The 19,390-nt window shown below is 44.4% G+C and overlaps 1 protein-coding gene across 2 annotated transcripts in view; it reads left to right on the plus strand.

The window, feature by feature from the left end:
• Positions 1-2,628: 2,628 nt before the first annotated feature.
• Positions 2,629-19,390, plus strand: part of LOC109906670 (B-cell CLL/lymphoma 9 protein-like) — a 105,238-nt gene continuing 88,476 nt past the window's right edge. Inside the window, exon 1 of one of the 2 annotated variants that reach the window (XM_031792341.1) lies at positions 2,629-2,938. The gene's annotated coding sequence lies outside the window, so the exon portion shown is untranslated. The remainder of the gene's footprint in view (positions 2,939-19,390) is intronic. The other variant, XM_031792337.1, reaches the window with a different exon arrangement.

Consider the following 19,390-nt stretch of genomic DNA (forward strand, 5'->3'; position numbering starts at 1 on the left):
ATACTCAGTCAGTTAGGAAAGCTAAGGCCAGCTTTTTCAAACAGAAATTTGCATCCTGTTTGGGACGCTGTAAAGTCCATGGAGAATAAGAGCACCTCCTCCCAGCTGCCCACTGCACTGAGGCTAGGAAACACTGTCACCACCGATAAATCCACAGTAATCAATCATTTCAATAAGCATCTTTCTATGGCTGGCCATACATTCCAACTGGCTACTCCTACCCCGGCCAACAGCTCAGCACCCCCTGCAGCAACTTGCCCAAGCCCCCCTGCTTCTCCTTCACCCAAATCCAGACTGCTGATGTTCTGAAAGAGCTGCAATATCTGGATCCCTACAAATCAGCTGGGCTAGACAATCTGGACCCTCTCTTTCTAAAATTATCCACCGAAATTGTTGCAACCCCTATTACTAGCCTGTTCAACCTCTCTTTCATATCGTCTGAGATCCCCAAAGATTGGAAAGCTGCCGCGGTCATCCCCCTCTTCAAAGGGGAGACACTCTAGACCCAAACTGTTATAGACCTTTATCCATCCTGCCCTGCCTTTCTAAAATCTTCAAAAGCCAAGTGAATAAACAGATCACCGAACATTCGTAAAACTGACCATCCTACCGATCCATGACTTCTGCGATGTCATTTACAAATTAGCCTCCAACACTCTACTCAGCAAACTGGTTGCAGTCTATCACAGTGCCACCCATTTTGTCACCAAAGACCCATATACTACCCACCATTGCGACCTTTATGCTCTCGTTGGCTGGCCCTCACTACATATTAGTTTTAAACCCACTGGCTCCAGGTCATCTATAAGTCTTTGCTAGGTAAAGCCCCGCTTTATCTCAGCTCACTGGTCACCATAGCAACACCCACCTGTAGCACGTGCTCCAGCAGGTATATTTCACTGGTCATCCCCAAAGCCAACACTTCCTTTGGCCGCCTTTCCTTCTAGTTCTCTGCTGCCAATGACTGGAACGAATGCAAAAATCACTGAGCTTATATCTCCCTCTCTAACTTTAAGCATCAGCTGTCAGAGCAGCTTACCGATCACTGTACCTGTGCACATCCAATCTGTAAATAGCACATCCAACTACCTCATTCCCACATGTGGTGGCAGGTACCCTTGTGTTAGAGCATTGGACTAGCAACCGCAAGGTTGGAAGATCAAATCCCCGAGCTGACAAAGTACAAATCTGTTGTTCTGCCCCTGAACAAGGCAGTTAACCCACTGTTCCTAGGCTGTCATTGAAAATAATAATTTGTTCTTACCTGATTTGCCTAGATAAGTATAGGTAAAGAATATATATAAATAGTTATTTATCCTCTTGCTTTTTTGCACCCCAGTATCTCTACTTGCACATCATCATCTGCTCATCTATCACTCCAGTGTGAATGCCTATTTATTGCCTTGCCTCCCTACTCGTCTACATTTGCACACACTGTACATAGATTTTTCTATTGTGTTATTGACTGTACGTCTGTTTATGTGTAACTCTGTGTTGTTGTTTTTGTCGCACTGCTTTGCTTTATCTTGGCCAGGTCGCAGTCGTAAATGAGAACTTGTTCTCAACTGACCTACCTGGTTAAATAAAGGTGAAATAAAATTGCTATGAGTGCTATGGGGCAATAGTCATTTAGACAGGTTACCTTGGAATTGTTGGGCACAGAGACTATGCTGGCTGCATGTGCTATGACTATGAGGCCTCATGTGCAACATAGTCAAGGCCGGTGAGGTGATTTGAAAGCTGAGGGTTAACAGACTACATACCTGTATGATAAAGATACCATTGTGCAGGTTGTCAAAATCACTAAACATATATAACCACAAAATAATGGGGGTTTAGTGATAAACACAAAGTGCCTCAGGATTGATTTGTTAACCTGTCTGACTGCCATCTATTTCTGTCAAGCATCAAAATCAAAACACCAAAATCCCACAGACCCACACACTCACTTTATGGGTCAGTTTATATGGGTTGAAGCTGACTTTTACTTTTACCTCCTACATTTGGTGCTCATGGTTCATTGTTCCAAAACCAACACCTTCCTCCTGCTCTCGTCTCCACTATGGCCCCCTGCCCCCCTCTTTCACGCTGTGATCTCCAACCTCTGAGGCCAGGCATGAGGACAGATCCTGTCCTACCCAACCCCCCACCTTTCTCTCTTTCCCTCACTCTCCCTTGCCCTCTTTCTATGTAGGTGCCTCTCCTATTCTCCCTCAGTCTGAATCGTCAATGTTTTATCCTACCCGCCCCTCTCGATGTGATTTTTCACCTGTGAAAGCGGGAGCAGTATGGTGCCTGTGCAGTCCTCTGCTGTGTGTGTGTGTGTGTGTGTGTGAGCAGGTCAGAGACTGGAAGGCTTACACGCCGAACGAGAGAGAGGGAGAGGAGGGGCGACCTGAATAGTGGGGGATAAAGAGCGAGTGGCAAAGAGGACGGAGACAGAGGGAGAAAGGGGTGTTTGTAAGGGTAGATGTCTGTGAGTGTGTGTGTGTGTGGGGGGGGCTGTCTTGTTTGCAGCTTGTCAGCAATTGCTTGAGACAAGCTTCCCCTCCACCATGTGTGAAAGCTACTTGACGTGAATACCCGGACTGTACCAAGTGGCGGCGAGTCATGAGGGGGGAGCTGCAAGAAAAACAGACCCACGCAGAGACAATAGGCCCCTGAAGTGTTCCCCCCGAGTTGCTTTGATGTTGTCCTAGTGTCTAGATGCTAGAGGGGACCAGGGCTTGTGAGGAAGAAGAAGTCTTTGTGTGCACTTTTTTTCACCGGCCAGGACAAAAGAGTGGGGAGTAAGAAGCCCAAAGAGAAGAAAAAACACAAAAACAAATGAAAACCAAAGCGCTCCTCTAGATGTTTTGTGTCCGCGGTAGTGGGGAAGCGAGGGAAGGAGAGAGCGAGTGAGGAGGAGAAGAGAGCTGCAGTAGCACAGGTTGATTGGGTGAGTAGTCTCTGTGTGTGTTTCTTCAGCTTTGGTTGTTTTCTATTTCCATGGGGTTAGTTGTATTTTGGGGTTAGTGGGGGTGGAGGCTGGAGTTGGAAAGCCACTGGGGGAATTGCATGGTGTTGGTGTACCTCCCATTAAAAGTGTAAATCTGGATTTTTATTTACACCAGTGTTAATGTGGAGATTGTTTATATGAGGATAAATGCAATGCATTGAGCTGTGTGGTAAAGCCTGCTTAAAAGGCAGTGTGTGTGTGAGATTGTCAGTGTGGTTTGGAATGTGGGATTGATTAGTCTGTAAATGGGATAACCCCCCTATGATAGTCTGACCCTCTGTGTGTGAGACAGAGAGAGTAACGGCGGTGAGGGAGGGTGTTAGGTGGGAGGGAGAACCGTCTGAGATCTCCCCAGTCCCATGTGTGAGACAGAGGTGAGACAATGAGACCGCCCTCTCCGTGTCAGCTTTGTCACTTGTGGTTGTGGCTGAACACAGTGTTGGGGGAGTGTGTGGGGGGCAGGGTGGACCTATCTGCCCCTGAGGGGTTTTGGGGGTGGGGGGCTATGTCTGTCGAACCAAGTGAGCATGTGGGTAGCGGGCAGATTTCACACAACCAGCGGTTAGAGAAAAAGAAAAAAAAGCCTGCTGTGATTTGTGGTTCTCCATTCCTTCCTTTCTGTCTCTCTTCCCTTTCCATGTTATGATGCTTGTCCACAGCTGCAGTGTATCTTGAGAATTAGAACTCTCCATCTTATATACAGTCTTTGTTAGGGCCTGGCAGTGAATGGCAGTTTGGGGAGTTAATCATTCTGAGATCGTCTGTCATATTCACTTGGTTAACACTCAACACACGATGCAAAGAGTGAACTGTGCACAACGCTTGGGATTCAGCTGGTATTAAAACGGATACAAAAGCATTAGAATTGTATACACAACTTCTTTGTGGAGTAAATATTGTTTGTTTGTTGCTATATTCCTTGACTATTCAACTCTAATTAATTTCAAAGAATGGTTCACTGTGACTTTAGTTCACCCTAACTTTAGTTCACCCTAACTTTAGTTCACCCTAACTTTAGTTCACCCTAACTTTAGTTCACATGGATATGATAGAATGAAGTGTGTTTGTTCCTTTATTTGGATCCCCCCTGTTAGCTTTTGCAGAAGCAGCATCTACTCTTCCTGGGGTCCACAATAAACACAAAACACGACAAGTAACAAAACTGATACACTGCTAGACAAGGAAATGCACACACATTTAAAATTCAACAATAATACAAACAATTCAACAAGAAAACATTTGACAAACAATACAACAACAAAATAATGTGTGCGTTAGAGTACGTCTGTGTGTTTGTATCCCCTCACAGTCCCGCCATTCCATGAGGTGTTTTTAATCTGTGTTTTTATGGTAATGTTGCTGTTTGCTTGAGTTATTAGAGATGGAAGGGAGTTCCATGTGATCATGGCTCTGTATAAAACTGTGCGTTGTTGTTAATTTGTTTTGGAATTGGGGACTGTGAAGAGACCCCTGGGGATTTGAATGGATGTCTTAGCTGAATGTTATTTAATTATGCAGACAATCTGTCATTTTCTTCACAGTAATATTTCTCATACAAACTAGGAGAAACAGTTCATCTCTGGTCAACCCTACACATCGATGCGGCTGCAGTGGAGTGGGTAGAGAACTTCAAGTTCCTCGTTGTCCATATCACCGAGGACTTAAAATGGTCCCCACACGCGTGCACAGTCGTGAAGAAGGCGTGACAGCACCTCTTCCCCCTCAGGAGGTTGAAAAGGTTTGACATGGGCCTTCAAATGCTTGAAAAGCTGCACCATTGAGAACATCTGGACTGGCTGCATCACTGCTTAGTATGGCAACAGCACCACCCTGGATCGCATGCCGCAACAGAGGAAGGTGCGGACAATCCAGTAAATCACTGGGACCGAGCTCCCTGCCATCCAGGACCTCTATATCAGGTGGTGTGAAAGGTAGGCCCTGAAAATCATTAAAGACTCCAGTCACCCAAGCCATAGACTGTTCTCTCTGTTTCCGCATGGCAAGCGGTATTGGCGCAACAACTCTGACACCAACAGGCACCTGAACAGCTTCTATCTCCAAGCCATAAGACTGCAAAATAGCTAACAAAATGGCCATACAGACTATCTGAGTTGACCCCGTTATTTTATTTTTGTACTGTCTCTATGCACACTCAGGATTCTACACATTCATACACACTGACACTCCAACACACACACACACACACACACACACACACACACACACACACACACACACACACACACACACACACACACACACACACACACACACACACACACACACACACACACACACACACACACACACACATTTGATTTTCTCACAAGCACAACATGCACACACATTCATACTGACTCTACACACATGCACACACACTCACATACAATCATCATATACACTGCTGCTACTCTGTTTATCATATATCCTGATGCCTAGTTACCTTACCCTATAAATATCTACCTTTATCACTCCAGTATCCTTGCACATTGTAAATATAGTATTGGAACTGATCCTGTATATTGCTTACTTACTTCTCGTGTTCTTCTTGTTTAATTTTAAATTTTTTCTACCTTATGTTATTTTTAGTATATTGATTACTACATTAGTGGGTTTAGAGCTAGCAAAAAAAGGCATTTCACTGTACTTGTGAACATTAAAACATAAAACTCGAGAGGGGAGGAGAGGAGACATTCACTCTGTTCTACATTAGTCCCTTCTTGGTCCTCAGACATCAGCTTCAAAGATGTGGTAGTTCAGGGATTTACTTTCACACTGTGGAGTCAGTGTTACAAGAGACAGAGTTCACTTCCAGTTGATTCAAGCAATGCATCAAAAAAACGAGAAGAAATTATCTTCCTGAGTTAACTGCCGTTTATACTGCACCTAACGCACCTAAATATAAGTAAATGAGCACTGAATGAATGAGCGTGGGCAATCGTGAGTGTTTTATTTGTGTAAGCTTTACCTAATAATGCATCAAAGGGTACTTGGATTTGCTGATAGAGTATATTTGTACTTCTGTGACACAGACACATTTTATCTGTTCAAAACAAAATGCTTTTATAAGTGTATTTCTCCTGACGTTTTTCAGACTCGGAAAAAAGCGAATAAGGTTGTGAGCATTTTTGTTGTGCGAAAAAGGCAGACCACGAGAATGCAACGGAAGTCTGTTATGCAACAGGAAATAGCATTAAACTTAATTCTACTGCTGTATAATCGGTAAAACATCACATTGAGTAATTAGGTAAAATAAGAAAAGGCATGATGATTAAATGAGTTCTAGGGTTTAAAACGAGTAAATTCTATCATTGAAAGGGATAGTTCATTGGGGAGCGTGCAACAGAATAAATGGGTTTATTCTTCACAGTTGTCAAATATCTAATGCATAAATTATGCCTACATTACAGCAACAGTTAATATTCCACTGCAAACATAAAAAAGCATTTAGTTAGATGACAGTTTAGTTAATGCCAGGATGTGAGAAGGGACGTTCGTAATAGTTTCATTATGTCCTCGGGTTCTGTAGCAAATTTTTGGTCAGCAGAAATACATTTAGAAAGAGAATGTGGACTGGGGACTTGCCTTGTGAGACACGGTGATTCTAGGAGGTTCATTTGGAGGTGTCCATCAGGCTGTCTATTCGTTTGGGGGGAGGGGGGGGGGGGGGGTGACAGCACTCCAAAGACAGTTGAATTTGGAGACCAGAGCGAATCACATCAAAGTTATAATTGAGCATACTACACACCCTCTTTGGCATAATCACCCCACCTTTTTGTGTCCTGATTCTGGTTCATGTATTAAGCTAGGGCTGGCTATTGGAGAAGACGGTAGTAAGAAAGAGTCTGTGTAAGTCCTGCAGCACAGCCTGACCTCAGGGACCCATCCCCCAGGCCCTGTAATCAACATGGATTTCTGCCCAAAGTGGTGACAAATTTACCGGTGCTATAGCTAAGCAATTTCAAGGAAAAACGAGCAGAGGATCCAATAATTGAAGGATCAATGGTCGTGGTTCAGGAGAGAGAGGAGCTCTGCTGGCTGGGCAGACAGCAACCAGACATTTGGCCTCAGCTCCCTACTCTGACAGGACCGGACTGAGGGGTGAGTAAGTGAGTGAGTGAGTGAGTGAGTGAGAGAGAGAGAGAGAGAGAGAGAGAGAGGGGGGGGGGGGGGGGGGGGAGTGTTTGATCCCCTGCTGATTTTGTACATTTGCCCACTGACAAAGAAATTATCAGTCTATAATTTTAATGGTGGGTTTATTTGAACAGGGAGAGACAGAACAACAACAACAAAATCCAGAAAAACGCATGTCAAAAATGTTATAAATTGATTTGCATTTTATTGAGGGGAATAAGTATTTGACCCCCTCTCAATCAGAAAGATTTCTGGCTCCCAGGTGTCTTTTATACAGGTAACGAGCTGAGATTAGGAGCACACTCTTAAAGGGAGTGCTCCTAATCTCGGTTTGTTACCTGTATAAAAGACACCTGTCCACAGAAGCCATCAATCAATCAGATTCCAAACTCTCCACCATGGCCAAGACCAAAGAGCTCTCCAAGGATGTCAGGGACAAGATTGTAGACCTACACAAGGCTGGAATAGGCTACAAGACCATCGCCAAGCAGCTTGGTGAGAAGGTGGCAACAGTTGGTGCGATATTTCGCAAATGGAAGAAACACAAAAGAACTGTCAATCTCCCTCGGCCTGGGGCTCCATGCAAGATCTCACCTCGTGGAGTTGCAATGATCATGAGAAAGGTGAGGAATCAGCCCAGAACTACATGGGAGGATCTTGTCAATGATCTCAAGGCAGCTGAGACCGTAGTCGCCAAGAAAACAATTGGTAACACACTACGCCGTGAAGGGTTGAAATCATTCAGCGCCCGCAAGGTCCCCCTGCTCATGAAAGCACATATACATGCCCGTCTGAAGTTTGCCAATGAACATCTGAATGATTCAGAGGACAACTGGGTGAAAGTGTTGTGGTCAGATAAGATGGAAATGGAGCTCTTTGGCATCAACTCAACTCCCGTGTTTGGAGGAGGAGGAATGCTGCCTATGACCCCAAGATCACCATCCCCACCGTCAAACATGGAGGTGGAAACTTCTTAGGGTTTTTTTTCTGCTAAGGGGACAGGACAACTTCACTGCATCAAAGGGACAATGGACGGGCCATGTACTGTCAAATCTTGGGTGAGAACCTCCTTCCCTCAGCCAGGGCATTGAAAATGGGTCGTGGATGGGTATTCCAGCATGACAATGACCCAAAACATATGGCCAAGGCAACAAAGGAGTGGCTCAAGAAGAAGCACATTAAGGTCCTGGAGTGGCCTAGCTTGTCTCCAGACCTTAATCCCATAGAAAATCTGTGGAGAGAGCTGAAGGTTCGAGTTGCCAAACGTCAGCCTCGAAACCTTAATGACTTGGAGAAGATCTGCAAAGAGGAGTGGGACAAAAGCCCTCCTGAGATGTGTGCAAACCTGGTGGCCAACTACAAGAAAAGTCTGACCTCTGTGATTGCCAACAATGGTTTTTGCCACCAAGTACTAAGTCATGTTTTGCAGAGGGGTCAAATACTTATTTCGCTCATTAAAATGCAAATAGATTTATAACATTTTTCACGTGTTTTTTTTGTTATTCTGTCTCTCACTGTTCTTATAAACCTACCATTAAAATTATAGATTGATAAATTTCTTTGTCAGTGTGCAAACGTACGAAATCAGCAGGGGATCAAATACTTTTCCCCCTCACTGTGTAGGTGGTAGATGAGTGTCTGGATAATTTTGCTTAGTTCACGCTGATGGTCAGATTGTTTCCCAGTCTCTCTCTGCTTGATGACTTCCCCATGTGTTCCAGCCAGTCAGTCTGAGATGGCTGCTGAGCTCATTTTTATATATATATATATTTTTTTAAAAACATTTTTTTAACTAGGCAAGTCAGTTAAGAACAAATTCTTATTTTCAATGACAGCCTAGGAACAGTGGGCTAACTGCCTGTTCAGGGGCAGAACGACAGATTTGCACCTTGTCAGCTCGGGGGTTTGAACTTGCAACTTTCCGGTTACTAGTCCAATGCTCTAATCACTAGGCTACCCTGCCGCCCCAAGCGCCACAGAGTGCAGAGTACAGGGGCTGTCCAGACAGCCCAAGTCCTCTCTACAAAGACCAGAAGTCCCTGAAATTTACCTAAGCCCCTGTCACGGGGGGAAAACTTCCCTCAAGTACTGATACTGAGAAATGTCTAAGGAGGCTTGAGCCAGAATTAAACCAATTGTAAATGAAGGCTAAACCACGCTGCATGTTGACTGAGAATGTTTATGCTGGATTTTAAGGACAGCTGAGGCTTTGTATCCATATCCAATGGCGATATCCATGAAATAATCAGCTTGCGCTGCTGTGTCTTCAGGGCGTTTTTCTTTATAAGCTATCTGGGTCTGTGTTGAGGACTGTGTCTACTCTATAGAGTCGCTACCTTCCTCAAGTGTCAAACCGACATTAAGTTGAGTAGGCCTATTTTCAGAGCTCTTCAGCGTGATATCACCGATGCTAGCTAAACAATAGCACACAACACTTGATTGAACTCCCCAGCTTCACTTCGTCTCTATCAAGCACGTTACAGCATACAAAGCATGTGCATGTTCAAGAGGCCCTTCACACCTGGGTGGGCTCTACAAAAGTACTCAGAGCAGATGGGAGAATATGCAGAGGAACACACGTTAGCGATAGCATTAGCATTAGCGCATAGCATTAGCAGTACTGTTGTCTCAGTTAGGGATGTGGCGGTCACAAAATTTCATCAGTCAGTAATTGTCAAGCAAATAACTGTTGCTCTCACAGTAGTTGACCGTTAATTAACATAAACACATTTAGCATATCCTGGCTTCTACACCTACAAGCCACTGATGCAGACCTTTGGAACATCTACATTTTCAAAAGTCTAATAAATCCATGTAATATAGCCTACACCTTCACAATAAATCCATTATTTATTTTAGACAGGTCTAAAGAAACATGATATGAAGAGAATTTAGACTATTTCAGAAGAACAGAAGAGCATACTCTGAGTTGTCCTTATGTTAGGCCCTGATCTGTCTATGCCATGTGGTTGTGGGCTACAGTAGTTCATTAAGCAGACAAGATTTGCTTAAAATTGTGCGGCTATTCTGCGTTGAGAGGTTAACAATGAAATAGGTATTCCTGTATGCTTAATTTAGAGTTATTAATGTAACTTTAGCTGTTCTACAAATGTTGGGCTATATGTTTTGATTTTTAATACATTGTAAGACTGCATGATGTGACTCCAATGATGATTTGAGAAGAATCGCTTGAAAGGCATGAGCTCTGTTTTGTTTATTGCGCAGGCTGTACACACCACATCAGTCTCTCATTCACAAGTTGAGAAGCAGTTGATAATGCCTGGAATTTCACTGTGGCATCCCCTTTGTGTTGTCGTTTTGCACCTAAAAAAATCCATGTCTTTTGCGGGGCAGTGGCCTTCGGGTCTTTCTCACAGTCTACAAGTGAAGACAGACACATCCAGACGCAACTGTGAGCGTCCTCATCCAATTCAGAGGAGCATATTGAAAATATTGGAAGAACTGTCCACATTTACTTTTCGTCAGCCAGCAATATGAGTAGGCCTAACGAAAAGCACTAGGCTATGTCAATCTACTATCCCCCATAGTACAAAGGTCAACCTATTCTATTCTGTGCGAGAAATAAATATTCCAAACATAGTCTGGGACAGTTGTGGGATGCGATAGATCCCAAATGAATACAACCACTAGCATTAAAAACACTTTTTTACAGAATGTGGCTGACGCAACAGATCAGAACGTTTTGCTTAAAATGTTGATAAACTATTAGGCTACTTCTTCACATTATATCCACAGCAATGCGCACATGGCAATAGGCTATAAGCGTGAATATTACATTAGTGGGAAAACACCATTATCAAAAGTGACCGCAAATGCAATTATGCATGTAATGATTTTATTAGAAAGGTTCATTTTTATGAGGAAAATGATCTTCCCCAAACTTGAAACTCAGGCACTGCGTATGTATGCCAGTCAGTGGTGGAAAAAGTACCCAAATGTCATACTTGAGTAAAATGAAAGATACCTTAATAGAAAAGGACTCGAATAAAAGTGAAAGTCACCCAGTAAAATACTACTTGAGTAAGCCTAAAAGTATTTGGTTTTGAGTATACTTAAGTATCAAATGTAAATGTAAATGCTAAAATATACTTAAGTATCAAAAGTAAAAGTACAAGTATAAATCATTTCAAAATCCTTATATTAAGCAAGTCAGCCGGACACATTTTCTAGTTTTTTATTTATCCAACACTCAGACATCTGTTACAAACGAAGCATGTGTTTAGTGAGTCCGCCACATCAGATGCAGTAGGGATGACCAGGGATGCTCTCTTGAGATGTTGCACAAAATGAGCTCATGGGCTCTCATGAAGTGTTTGATTCGATTTTCGAATACATTTGCATTGATGCCAGAGCGATTAGAGGGACAACAGAGTGCTGAGTACCAGGCAGTTAGAAAGTTTGGTAGGCTACTAACGACCACCAGCAGCATCAGAGCTTGGAGAAGCCTAATTACTGGCAACGGTCACATGGAATTTGACTGCCTTCATGACTCGTGGCGGGAATATGGTTATTACCTAGTCTCAGTTCTTGTTAGAGAGTCATTGATCTTGTGTTGCTTCTCCCTGTAGCTTGTTTGTTATTGTCAATGGTCTCTCATGGTTCTGCTCAATGCCAAGATGCCAGTAGATGAGGGAAATCTAATTTGGGAGAGAGTTCTCTCCATGATGGAACACAGCTGTAGAAATCCTTGCTGAAGTCTCCTGCTTCGTACACATCAGGGTCGTGTTCATTGGGCACCAAACAGAAGAAACTAAAACAAAGAGGGACTACCTGGACTTGGTCCAGTAAGAAACAATCATTAGCATTTTCTGTTACGTGGCCTAATGAACTCACCCCAGATGGGTGATGATCAAGGAAAGAGACATTGACCACCTCTGTGAGTATGTGCAGCACATTAGATCACAACTCTGGCTATGGATTGACCTTTTCTTTCCCATGTAACACTACAATAGGATAGCATACTAGATCTCTGCTGCTAACTGCTATTCATTCCTTTACACTTGTGTGTATAAGGTAGTTGTTGTGAAATTGTTAGGTTAGATTACTTGTTAGATATTACTGCATGGTTGGAACTAGAAGCACAAGCAATTTCGCTACACTCTGCTAACAATGTGTATGTGACAAATAACATTTGATATGATTTGAATTTGAGCCGTGACAAGGCAGGACAGTAACAGGGTCGTCGTCTCTTAGACACATTTGTGCACTTCTAGGAATGGTGCTGTTGTTCAGTGGCTGGAATGTTTCACGGCTTTTCCAAGGCTGACCTGATATAGCTGGAACAAATGATGGCGCTACTCTGGCGGTTGGCCTGTAATGCTGATATATTTGCGTTGGCTGTTAGCACTCCATGATATCAGCACAGACCTGCACTTTAGCTTCAATTAATGGACTCAGCATGGGTGAGGAATCAGCATCCCCAGCGTATTAGAAAAACACACACACACACACACACACACACACACACACACACACACACACACACACACACACACACACACACACACACTCTCTGTCTCTCTCTCTCTCTCTCTCTCTCTCTCTCTCTCTCTCTCTCTCTCTCTCTCTCTCTCTCTCTCTCTCTCTCTCTCTCATGGGCACACACATGCCTACACAAAGACTTATACAGTGAAAGGTGGTGCTGTTTCTTCCATTTCAGTGCCACTTCATTCCTAGAACCCCTCTGGTTCGCCACAGTCACATGGAAATAATACCTGCCCCTTTGCTTTGGGATCATTACTACTCTATTTTCATAATTTACTGTGTCTGTATGTTGGATCTGGTTCCCATTTCCCCAGGATTTATGCTGCTCTATTACATTCCTCTCTCTTTAATGCACTTGCACAGAGCCACAGGAGAATTTGATACGCTTCGCATTTGGGAAATCTGAGACAGAGAGAGTGAGACAGAGAGAGACAGAGAATGAGAGATATTGAAAGAGAGCGGGGGGAGATAGGAAAAAAGAGGGTCTGAAAATAATTTTTAAAATTTTACATTTTTATAATTTATTTAACCTTTATTTAACCAGGTAGGCCAGTTGAGAATAAGTTCTCATTTACAAAAATAATGACAAAGGATAAAAATATTGAATTCCTGTGTGTAGGTCAGGTTCCTGGTTTAGTGCTTTTGTGGTGCCCTAGCCTCTTGATTGGGCAGAGGTTAAACCAGATCATTGGCTGCTGGTCTTCGGTCCATGGTGGTGGCAGTAGTGATGGTGTGGGATAGCAGGCATCAGGGAGGAGGGTGAGTCATCAGGGAGCCCAGCGCTCACAATATACAAGCACCAAAAAGGACTGGAGAAAGGGAGGAAGGGAAGGAGGGGGAGAGAAGGGAGGGGGCTGTGATGAATTCAAAGCAGTCTTGCTTGACTTGTGGTGTTTATTGGTCCATGGAAGCTTCTGGAAGTATGCTAATGACTCTTATCCTGTGTGTGAGAGAGAGAGAGAGAGAGAGAGAGCGAGAGAGAGAGAGACTTTCCCCAACATCTCACACTGTCTGTCACACACACACACACACACACACACACACACACACACACACACACACACACACACACACACACACACACACACACACACACACACACACACACACACACACACACACACACACACACAGAGAGAGACACAGAGAGGCACGTGGAAAAGGGGCAGGAAGGTACTCTGAATATGGAAAAAACAACATACTTACTGTGACATGTAGAAAGAGGGAGAGATGCGACGGGGAGGGGGGGGGGGGGGGGGGGGGGGGGAGTCCTGGACAGCATGTGCTTCTGTAGGTGCAACCTCAAAATAAATGGAGACATTTGCCATAGCGGTAAAAAGAGTATAACGTAAAGAGAGGATCGGGATAATCAAACTGCTGAGATCCTTTCCAATCTGATATGATAACCAATGTTAGGGCCGATTCAGCTGATTAATGGTCCCGTTCATGTACAGAGCCCACTTCATTGATTATTTTGGCAAGTGTGAACGACTGGGTTCGAAACCCGGGTCTCCTACGTGCCTCGAAACTGTGAGCCTGCTGAGCTAAACGCTATCAGAACCCTATAGCTGGGCCCTTTAAAACCCCTGACAATTGTCCATCTCTTCTCACAGATCTGCTAGGACACAGCTTAGTCACGGATAATAATGTAATAGTCTTTCGATTCACTGGATCGCCACGCCTTCCTCAAGGACAAGGGCTTTTCATTCAGACATAGAGAAGTTATATACACTCCTAAACCACACATCATCTGCCATGGCAACAGGTGCATTTCTCAGTGTCACGGGTAGTGTGTGTGTCAACATCACAGGTAGAGTTATTTTGTGCTGCTCAGGCACAGCAAAGGTCACCTCGTAGTCTGTGAGGAGCCACTGGGGCCACACATTCTGCCTGTTACTTTGTACCTGTCGGATCAGTTAGCATTATTTTTTTACACCTCTCTCACACATTGTAGCCCCTTCACCCTGTTCTCAGCACTTATCTCAACCTCAAATACCAATACAATATAACCTTATACTGTACAGAGTGTACTACTATCAAGGCAGGACAATTAAAATCATAGAGATCTGGAATGACCTACCTTTTTTTCCACACAGCCATTTTTCTCTGCTGCTGTGAATGATAAGCAATGTGGTATGTTTCATCCTATTCCTATCTCAAGGCTCCTATACACTCATGCAAACCATACAGGCATGCACAACTCTCCAATATGGATTTACTGCATAAGGGGGTGTATTGTGTGTCGTGACTGTGTATAGCTGTGCTGTGCGGTTGCGTGGAGCAGGTTGGCATTTATTGTCTTGAATCTTGACCTGGAGGCAGAACATTTTTTGTTTTCATGAATCTTTACGATATAGCCAAGTTTGACTCTGCAGCTGGCCTATCTAGCGGAAATCACTCAGTTTTGCCTCCAGGGCAAGAATCATGACAACAAATATCAACCTGCTTGGGTGGATGACAAGCTGATCTTGTGTCAGCGAGTGTCCCCATGTGCATGAGCATTGTGTGCACGATAATTTATTGTATTTGCAGTGGGAACGTCTTGTTGAAATGTGGTGTTTGTGTGTGTATATTGTGCATGTGCCGGGTGTCTGTCTGTTTGTGTATGCGTGCTGTGGTGCAGAGCAGTAATGCTTCTGCTCAGCGTAGCAGATCACACTAGCATCTGCGCAGCTGTGCCGGTGACGGCTCCTCCGAGAGCATGGGGAACGGGCGCAGCTGTGCATCTCTTTCTCTCCTTCTCTCTCCTGCTGCTCTCTTTCTTTTTTATTGTCTTCTCACTCTCTCCATCCCTCTATCTCTTTGCTATCATCCTTCCTCCCCTTTTCTCTTCCGTCTATCCTCTGTGTCTCTATTTTTCTCCCTCCCCTCTCTCACTCTCTCTCGCTGTCTGCTATCTTTTCTTCTGTCTCTCTCTCTCTCTCCCTTCCTCTGCCCCTCCTCCATTCCTCCACCTCTCTTCGTTCTGGTAAATACAGCCTATCCTTCGGTAACTCAATCATGGTTCCACCAAGGGCTTGTTGGACTGTATCCCCATGGTAGCCCTCATCAAAAAGCAGAGAGTGATATGTCAGATGTTCACCCATCAAACCCACATACTACTGGGCCCATAGGTCAGCACAGGCCAGCTCTCACCACACCTCCATACAAGGGATTTTGGCTCTTGATTCAACTTCCTGTGTTTTACTTGGCCCATGGCCTCGTGGAACCCTGGCCTTTGGAGCTGCTCCTTAGTTAATATGTGAAATAAACTTGAACTATTCACTCGTTGGATAAGCTCCATATTCCACCACTTTGTTGTACTTTGAGGAGGAGGTAGACTATGAAATGAGAAAGTTCAGATTCAGAACAAAGCAAATGGAGAATAACTACACTGATAATTCAATCTAGTCTAAAGGACAGGGCCAGTTTCCCCTACACAGATGATGTAAAACTAGTTCTCGACTAAAAAGCTATTTCAATGGAGATTCTACATGGAACATCATTTTTAATCCAGGACTAGTCTTAATCTAGGAGTTAGGAGGCCATTTTACCTGATTTATTTACTCTTTAAGAAGGTGATTGGCCCAAAGAAAAGATTGTGTCAGTAGTTGAGACCCAGACTCTTCATGGTGGTGAGATGTTTTTATTTATTTTATTTCACCTTTATTTAACCAGGTAGGCCAGTTGAGAACAAGTTCTCATTTACAACTGTGACCTGGCCAAGATAAAGCAAAGCAGTGTGACAAAAACAACAGAGTTACACAAACAAACGTACAGTCAATAACACAATAGAAGATTAGGGAGGTAGGCAATAAATAGGCCATGGAGGTGAAGTAATTACAATTCAGCATTAATACTGGAGTGATAGATGTGCAGATGATGATGTGCAAGTAGAGATACTGGGGTGCAAAAGAGCAAGAGGGTAAGTAACAATATGGGGATGAGGTAGTTGGGTGTGCTATTTACAGATTGGCTGTGTACAGGTACTCTGATAACTGATGCTTAAAGTTAGTGAGGGAGATATAAGATTCCAGCTTCAGTGATTTTTGCAATTCGTTCCATTCATTTGCAGCAGAGAACTGGAAGGAAAGGCGGCCAAAGGAAGTGTTGGCTTTGGGGATGAGCAGTGAAATATACTTGCTGGAGCGTATGCTACAGGTGGGTGTTGCTATGATGACCAGTGAGCTGAGATAAGGCTGGGCTGTACCTATCAAAGACTTATAGATGACCTGGAGCCAGTGGGTTTGGCGACAAATATGTAGAGTGAGGGCCAGCCAACGAGAGCATACAGGTCGCAGTGGTGGGTAGTATATGGGTCTTTGGTGACAAAACAGATGGCACTGTGATAGACTGCATCCAGTTTGCTGAGTAGAGTGTTGGGGGCTATTTTTAAATGACATTGCTGAAGTCAAGGATCTGTAGGATAGTCAGTTTTATGAGGGTATGTTTGACAGCATGAGTGAAGGAGGATTTGTTGCAAAATATAAAGCCGATTCTAGATTTAATATTGGATTGGCAATGCTTAATGTGAGTCTGGAAGGAGAGTTTACAGTCTAACCAGACACCTAGGTATTTGTAGTTGTCCACATATTCTATGTCAGAACCGTCCAGAGTAGTGATGCTAGTCGGGCGGGAGTGTGCGGGCAGAGCATATACTTAGTTTTACTAGCATTTAAAAGCAGTTGGAGGCCACGGGAGGAGTGTTGTATGGCATTGAAGCTCGTTTGGAGGTTTGTTAGTACAGTGTCCAAAGAAGGGCCAGATGTATACAGAATGGTGTCGTCTGCGTAGAGGTGGATCAGAGAATCACCAGCAGCAAGAGCGACATCATTGATATATACAGAGAAAAGAGGGCCCAAGAATTGAGCCCTGTGGCACCCCCATTGAGACTGCCAGAGGGCCGGACAACAGGCCCTCCGATTTGACACACTGAACTCTATCTGAGAAGTAGTTGGTGAACCAGGCGAGGCAGTCATTTGAGAGGCCAAGGCTATTGAGTCTGCCGATAAGAATGCGGTGATTGATGGAGTCAAAAGCCTTGGCCAGGTTGATGAAGACGGCTGCACAGTACTGTCTTTTATCGATGGCGGTTATGATATCGTTTAGGACCTTGAGCGTGGCTGAGGTGCACCCATGACCAGCTCGGAAACCGGATTGCATAGCAGAGAATGTACGGTGGGATTCGAAATGGTCAGTGTTCTGTTTATTAACTTGGCTTTCGAAGATTTTAGAAAGTCAGGGCAGGATGGATAAAGGTCTATATCAGTTTGGGTCTAGAGTGTCTCCCCCTTTAAAGAGGCTGTGGCAGCTTTCCAATCTTTGGGGATCTCAGACAATACGAAAGAGAGGTTGAATAGGCTAGTAATAGGGGTTGCAACAATTTCAGCTGGGGTAAGACTTCTGTCTTTACAGTGAAACTATCAAGCCACAAGGCGAGACCCAGATGCAGACACAGGAGGCAGATGGTAGGAGTCATACAATGTTTAATAATCCAAAGGGGTAGGCAAGAGAATGGTCGTTGACAAGCAAAAAGTTCAAAACCAGATCAGAGTCCAGGAGGTACAGAGTGGCAGACAGGCTCGTGGTCAAGGCAGGCAGAATGGTCAGGCAGGCGGGTACAGAGACCAGAAACAGGCAAAGGTCAAAACTGGGAGGACTAGAAAAAGGAGAATAGCTAAAGGAGTATGGGGAAAACACTCTGGTTGACTTGACTAAACATACAGACGAACTGGCACAGCAAGACAGGTATAAATACAGGGATAAATACACTGGGGGAAATAAGTGACACCTGGAGGGGGTGGAGACAATCAGAGGAACAGGTGAAACAGATCAGGCCATGACAGAAACAGAATGCAGGCCAATGTGTGTTGAGAGTATTAGTAGTTCTGAGGATCAGTAATTTAGAGTTGTGTTTATGCTAAATAAGCTAAACCAAATCTATAATTGGTTTAAATTCTATCGAAACCTAACGCTGAAAATTCGAGATGATGTGACACACAACTGAAATTCCATTGAAAAACCAGAGAGCTCATTTCGCTAGAAGCCAACATTGTGTTCAACCTGGTGTGATTACCCCCTCCAAAAAACCCTCCCTGTAGCCCTTGCCATTGTCTGTAATATTTGCATAATTTCTATCAAGGTTTCATTCCTCTCCCAGCAGGACACATACTCACAAACACACACACGCCACAAGCTAGCTAGCTAAATAACGTAAGACAAAACGTTTTTTGAAACCTTTTCAGCACCGGATGGCAGTACGATCAATAGTGTTTCCACTCTAGGTAAAAGATGCTCAGAACTGCAGCAGTATTGGACTGTCAGCACAGGGCATCACAGAGGGCTGCTGGGTATGTGCCTCTCCTTTCCTCTCTCCCTCTGTCTTCCCCTCTTCTTCTCTCTCTCTCTCTCTCTCTCTCTCTCTCTCTCTCTCTCTCTCTCTCTCTCTCCCTATGTCTCCCTTTGCCCCCCTCTCCTTGTCTCCCTCTGCCCCCTCTCCTTGTCTCCCTTTGCCCCCCTCTCCTTGTCTCCCTCTGCCCCCCTCTCCTTGTCTCCCTCTGCCCCCCTCTCCTTGTCTCCCTCTGCCCCCCTCTCCTTGTCTCCCTCTGCCCCCCTCTCCTTGTCTCCCTCTGCCCCCATCTCCTTGTCTTCCTCTGCCCCCCTCTCCTTGTCTCCCTCTGCCCCCCTCTCCTTGTCTCCCTCTGCCCCCATCTCCTTGTCTCTCTCTGCCCCCCTCTCCTTGTCTCCCTCTGCCCCCCTCTCCTTGTCTCCCTC

The sequence above is a fragment of the Oncorhynchus kisutch genome, linkage group LG16 (assembly GCF_002021735.2).
Source record: "Oncorhynchus kisutch isolate 150728-3 linkage group LG16, Okis_V2, whole genome shotgun sequence".
Lineage (NCBI taxonomy): Eukaryota > Metazoa > Chordata > Actinopteri > Salmoniformes > Salmonidae > Oncorhynchus > Oncorhynchus kisutch.